Source organism: Quercus lobata, chromosome 8 (genome assembly GCF_001633185.2).
Source record: "Quercus lobata isolate SW786 chromosome 8, ValleyOak3.0 Primary Assembly, whole genome shotgun sequence".
NCBI classification, from domain to species: Eukaryota; Viridiplantae; Streptophyta; class Magnoliopsida; order Fagales; family Fagaceae; genus Quercus; species Quercus lobata.
Window position 1 is genome coordinate 50,519,346 of NC_044911.1, and position 7,236 is coordinate 50,526,581.

The 7,236-nt window shown below is 34.3% G+C and overlaps 1 pseudogene; it reads left to right on the forward strand.

The window, feature by feature from the left end:
• The first annotated feature begins 249 nt into the window (after positions 1-249).
• On the forward strand, positions 250-6,673 carry LOC115955836 (annotated as a pseudogene).
• Positions 6,674-7,236: the final 563 nt, after the last annotated feature.

Sequence of the window (7,236 nt, forward strand, 5' to 3'; positions counted from 1 at the left end):
ATGTAGTCCAATGTAACCTTATTTCTAGTTAATGAAAGTATTTGAAAGGGCTGATTATCAAAAAAAAAAAAAAAAAAGACTTGTTAAGTTTGGAGTTAAAATATGGAATAAGTATAGTAAAAATTAATTGATATCTTATTAGTAAATACAAGGGTTGAAATCGTATAAAATTTATTTTAAAAAAATTCTCTTGCATATATATTAAGACATCTTTTTCTTTTTAACACCCCCCCCCCCCCCCCCAAAAAAAAAAAAAGACATCTTTTTCTTGTAGATAAGACAGATAAGATAAAAAAAATTACGACTTGTCCATTTTATGATTGTTCTTTAGTAACAGTTAAGCTAAGTGAAACCAATAAGACTGTCATGGGTTGGTGGGAGATTTATCTTTGGTCAAAACTTTGTTTCTCTACAATTTGCAGTTTTATCGTATGAGTTCTGAGATCCCTTGTTTCTCTGTAAATCCTCTCTTTCTGTCTTGCTCTGTGCCTTTTCAATTTATGATTTGTGAAACTGGTGATAATTTGTTTCAATTGTTAAACTTCTTTTTAATTTATTTATTTTTTAATCTAGTAAGTTTCTGTGCTTCATTTTCATGAAGAAAATTTATCTCTTCCCCTCTGTTTATGCAACTTCTCATGCCTCTTCCTTAAAAAAAAATTAAAATAAAAAGTTTTACTTTTTCTTTTCCTGAACTAGTGAAAATTTGAAGTAATTGTATTTTTTTTGCATAATTTACGTAATTTTATTATTTAATTGTATTAATGTAATTGTGATGAGGCTAAAGATTTGTGTTTTACAATGTCAATTCAGGCTCTGAAATCTAAACAGACAACTAGGTTTTGCTCAGAATTTGTAGTAGTTGATTACTTGACATGGAAGTATGCATAGATTTCTTGAATTGGCTCGACCCAGACATATCAGTGCAAATTCTGATGTATTTGGAGGACCCATCTGATCTTGTCCATGTTAGTTCCGTGTCACGGTCTTGGCGAGATTTCGGTGAGCTAAAACAGTTTTAAAAGTGTACATTTCTGCTTTCTTCAGTATCATAGTTCATTGACTCATAGATTTTTCTAATGCTACATATCCCCCAATTCATTTTGAGTATCATAGTTTATAAGTAAATAAAAATAGCTCTCTAGTTGAATTGTTAGTAGTAGTATAAGCAAATTTAGTAAATGGAAGTTTATGGAGAAAAATGTTTGGTATTTGTACATGCAAGTAGCAGTGATTTTTTTTTTTTTTAATGATTCATTACTATTATAGGATATAGATTTTGCACATAATTATAAAATAGAAAACTTGGTCATATGGGTAATCTTTGCAAAAGAAGGTAATGGACTAGATTAGGGAAAGAGACTATTTAAGTAAAGAGATATTGTCATTTGGTAGAACTTTATGTTTTAATTAAGGCGAAAATGAAAGAGAATGAATTGAAAGTGCCAATGAGCTCTAGCTCAACTAGCACCTCCTCCCCTTGCCAATGCTAGGTGGAGGGTGAGGTTGTAGACTCAAGACCCAGCATGTGTGTAACTTGCCAATCAAAAAAAAAGAAAAAAAGATTAACCTCTGTTCATATAGTTGTAGTGTCTGATTACACCTTTAATGCTGTAGGTAGCACCTTACATGTTATTATACTTTATGATTTGATCCGTTGGTTGATATGCTATACTTGTTTCAGTACTTGTGTGACACAGGACAGGGATGGGCTCTCATACCAATTTTGATGTAGGATCTTTACAAATTTAACACTAAATTGAATTCTTGATGAGACTCATGGGCCTTTGGTACAGCCAAGGACAGCCCATTCCAGAAAATCTGAAATTTACCAAATTGCTCTTATTCTAATAAAATTTAATTAAAACTGAACCAGCAACTTCCTAACCTAAAAACCCTAATACTAAGACTCAATAATAACTAAAGTAACCCATGAAAGGTGTCAAGAAAGCCCCACATCAATACTAGACCACAAATCTTGAATCTTTTGGTATTTAATCTTGTTTTTCCTTGAACTCTTTATTGTCCGCATCATTGTGTTTCTGTCAAGTTGATAGTTTGAGAACTCTGAAACTAGAGTGTTTAATTACTAGTTCAGAGCTTAGGTGATTGAAATTTTTAGGAAAAAAAAAAAAATAGAAAACTCTTTTTTAAGGGGTTTCAGTGCCTGCAGGAACTAAAGATACTGATTACTGATAGTTTGAACTTTTTATGTACTGCAGTAATTGCAAATGGCCTTTTTAAGCACTTGTGCTTGAGAATGTTTCCTCAGTTATCTAGAGTTGCTCGTGTTATGGAATTGGACAAATGTAGAGCAAAGAAACCTGTAGAAGTTGGCTCTAGCTATTCAATGGAATGGGAATCTTTGGCAAGGGATCATAGGGTCTATGCTACTTTAGCTCAAGTTTGTACATCATCTATTGTTGGGGATTGCATTTCTGAAGCAATTAGTGCTTCTAGCACTGATCATTATCCAGATGAAAGTATTCATAATACTCTCCTACCACTGCTACCAGCATATGCATGGAGAGTTTCATACTGGTCAAGTAAAGGGCAAACTAATCCTGCGGTGCCTGAGACATTAATATATAAGCTGAAGTCTGAGTTTTGTGTTATTACTGAAATAAATATATGCCCTTTCCAAGGTATGTGTCAAAACTTCTGCAAACTATGTGAGCTTCCTTTCTTTCTTGACCTTTGAAATGTCTTTAAATGATGATGTGATATGTCTATTTGTTTAGAACTTTTATCGAGTTGGCATATATATTCTTCCAATTCTGTTCGATTTCGAATGGGTCATCCCAAAGGCCCTAATGATTTAGGGAGTCGTCATCTGGGTGACTCATTGCCTTGTAATGCTGATGACACTTTCATTTGGACTTATACTTCACCAGAATTCCCAATGGCTCAGGTGTGTTCTAGTACTACTTTCTGTATTTTTTTTTTTTGGGTGTGTGTTGGGGTGGGTTCTAGATTGAGAGAACTGTTAGGGATTTGGCATGTCTATTGCTGAAGTGCTTTTTTGCAGGCATTGCTCTGTTAACACCCATCTAAAATGAAATTTTCTTTGCCAACAACATCTACTTATTGTTTGATTATGGGCTATGGCATACAATATCCTTTTTATTCTTCTGGTCTGCCTTCCATGCTGCCATAATAGGTTTTCAGCATCGCTTCCTCCGCACACACCCCCAACCTCCCCCCCCCACCCCCCAAAAAAAAAAAAAAAAAATCAATAGGAGCCAGGATTGGAGGAGGTGGAACATGAAAGATATTTTAACCCATTTGGGATGCCCATTCCTGATCATCTTTCCTCTACCTGAACACAGCAGCCCATCTAGCCTCCATATGTAGAACTCTATTCATGCTTATATATGATGTAATACTATTTTGATAAGTTGGAAAAGTGGGTATGACTTATCAATTATAAGTGCAACTATAGATAAAGGTCACTTGTCCTCACCCCCTCATTTCACGTTGAACCTGAAGTGAATTTAAGGAGCTGGATTTGGCAACTGCCTGAGAATGAGCCATCAATTTGCCTGCCTTCTTGGCAAAAGCTTCAGTAATTCAAAGATTTGCAATTAAGTAATAACCAAATTTTTGCATGTGATGTATTCCCCTCTACAAAAGCTTCAGCAATGAAAGGGATTCAGAGTCACACTGATTTTTGCTCATATGTGGCATATTCCCTTCACTGAATAGCAATGTTATCATAGCTGCTTGGATATTCCATTCAATATAGCGGTTCCATTAGTATTCCTTCTCTGGGAGACCTGATTTGAGCCTCCTACAATCAATCACAAGCTATGCATTAGACATTAATACAAGCATCCAATTCTGAAATGGGGTTGGAGACAGAAATTCCCTAAGCATAGTTTCTGTGAAGCTTTTATTTTGAAGACTGTTTTTGTTTGTGTTCAGTATGTATGCATGGAAGAACCCTATATAGCAAACTAATATGTAGATTAACTGATATATCACAAAACAGATAATGGATTTTATTTACACCTTTTTGTGGTAAAGAAAGGTGGATCAAAAATAATATTATTCTCCAGCCATAACCACATTATGGATCCTTCGATGGTAAGTGCCTCCTCCTTTTATAAGAAGTGCCCTCCCATTCTAATCTAGAGTTTTTTTTTTTTTTTTTAATCAAAGGAAAGGCAGATTCTTTCTGTCAATAAAAAAGTGCTTGACCTGATTGGAGCTTCCTACAATCAATCACAGGCTATGAAACAGAAATTTATATAAGCCATCCTATTCTGAAATAAGGTTGAAGCCATCCTATTTTGAATACTGTTTTTGGTTGTGCACACGGAAGAAAATTAGCTAGTGAACTAATATGTAGATTAACTGATATATATAGCACAATACAGATAACGGATTTTATGCACACCTTTTTATAGTAAAGAAAGGCTGATGATCTTACCATTTGATCAAAAAATAATATTGTTCTCCAGCCATAACCAAGTTATGAATCCTTCTGCGGTAATTATCTCCTTTTATGAGAAGTGTTCTCCCATTCTTAACCAGAGATTTAATTTATTTTTTTATTTTAAATCAAAAGAAAGGAAAATTTTGCATTAATTTAAAAGAGCTTGTACATCAGAAATAATATATTTGTCCAAAAACACTGGATTGTCCCCCAAACCGCACTTCCGTACTTATTGAAATTTTCAGTTCTACAAAAGTGGACTTGTCTAATATAAGATAGAAGCAAACTACTTAAGATTTGTGAGATTACACTAGTTTTTTATGGTAGTTTTAACAGTAACTTAGAATGATGGTGAAATCATTCATTCACTTTATCTTGCAATTTATTGTCTTCTGCCTTCAATTAGTTTTTGGCTGAGGTCTATCTGAATGCTATTTTCTCTCTCTTCATCTTATTGTTTGGAAATAGCTGACTTCTTTAATGACTTTCTCATGAGCAGGAAGGTCGCTTGCAGAATTTTAGGCTTCCAGAACCTGTTCTTTGCATTGGTGGAATTTTGCAGATTGAGCTGCTGGGTAGGGTCCAGAGACATGAAATGGATGGCTTATTCTATATATGGTTTGTGCTATACACTCCTTTTCAGATTCTTGTTTCATACTCATTTATGATTATGCTATGGAGGACTTATTAAGCCCTTGAACACCAATTTCCTTGATCAACAGGATCCGTATTTAAAGGGCCATAGTTTTTTTTCCCTGCACATGCTACATTTAAATTATAATCCATACTATGCATCACTATTTATAGTCTTAAATAATTTTTTAAAAGTGATGTCCATTGCTCTATTGCTTTCGGTTCATATGCATCATTTTTACATACTAGTCAAGAAGAGTTAAAAGTTTATCCCTGGAGAGGGAAGGATAAGACATTTCCATATAGAATTTACTGAACCAGAAGGAAAAAAGGATAAGACTACATTAGTATTTTTTCTGACACCAATTTGCTGCTTGGTTCGCTTCCGCCACTTGGACTTATATTAGGAAATTTTCGAAATCTATTTCCTTCTGTGAGAAGGGATTTTCATAGTAATAGTTCATGCTGTTGAAAATCTGATTTTTTTTTTATTATATTTTTATATATTTTACTTTACTTTCCTTTCCTTTAACACTTACATCTTAATAATAGCCTAAGCTTATTGTCAGAATGGCTAGGGACTGGCTTTTTTAACAAGTAAATTTATTGAAAAAAGTGTAGCATGGGAACACTAGTACACAGAATGTATTCGGGTGATTCACCAATGACCAGGGATGGGCTTAAATGGCACATCCAAAACTAGGTTCTATTAGCTTTTATGGAATATTAAATAGCGGAAGCCTTGAAGTGTACTAATGAAATTTGATGCAAGGTTATCAAACTTACTGCTTCATTGGTATGCTATTATATACACTGTATGTATGGCACAACATGATCAATTCATGTAAATTCAGCCTCTCCCCTCACAGAAGCATCCTACAAAAAATGGCTTGTAGGGGACAGTTTCTTCTTTTCAAATTAATGATTTCCTCTCCTTGTGCTGCAAATTTAACTAACTGCAGAAAGTTGTTTGTAAATTTCAGCATGTCTTATGTTCAAGTTGTGGGGCGTTCCTTATCTCCAACATTTTGTGTAGAAATTCTTCTGGGACATTTGTCCATCAGGGCAAGTTTTATACCCCACCAAGTTTACCCAAGAATGAGGCCCATGAAATCTCTGATGATCAATTGCAAAGAGGTTTCAGATATTGGCAACATTTTGTGAACAGATTGGAGGGAAACGAATATGCAGTAGAATTCATTGATGAATATGAATCTGGTGAAGAGGAAGATGAAGCAGAGGGAGAATATACTCTCTGAATTTGTTATATGTTATATCCAAAAAAAAAAGTTTACCCAAGAATGAGGCCCATGAAATCTCTGATGATCAATTGCAAAGAGGTTTCAGATATTGGCAACATTTTGTGAACAGATTGGAGGGAAACGAATATGCAGTAGAATTCATTGATGAATATGAATCTGGTGAAGAGGAAGATGAAGCAGAGGGAGAATATACTCTCTGAATTTGTTATATGTTATATCCAAAAAAAAAAAGAAAACAAAAGCAAAATCTACTTCCTATGCAGTCTTTCTATCTAGTGTTGTATAGCCTTGAATATTGTTTTTCACTGTTGTAGTGGTATTACTATTACTATTACCAGTATTTTCCAACGAGACTTAGAAATTTTCAGGTCAGTGAGCATGTTGTGACAAAACAGCAAATCACTGCTCGTTCTATATTGATGGCCTAATGGCCTAGTGGTGCAATGATGCTCGGCCTCAAACATAATGGTTCACTAATATGAGAGCATCTCCAATAGGCTCTCTAAAACCTTATTTGGAGCTCCAAAGCCTTTTTTTTCTATTAAAAAAAATACCGGTTGGATTAAGATATTATTTCTTTCTCTCTCTCTCTCTCTCTTTTTTTTTTTTGGTGTGTTTCGTCACTCTCTCGTACTTCTCAGCAGAGAACAAAGAAGCTCTGTTTCAGAGCCTTGAAAAATAGAAAAGCAAAAGGAAATTAATTTCCGCTTGATCCACTACCAAAGAAAAGCCAAAGGAATTTGAGATCAAAATAAAAAAAAAATCAAAGGATTTTTTATCCCAGGAAGAAATTTGAAGGCAAAGATCTCAACCTTGGAGAAGTTTTAGGAACAAAAACAGATAATTTATTCCTAGATCTACACAAATCATACCATAAAAGGGAGCTAATTTTTGCTTGATCTA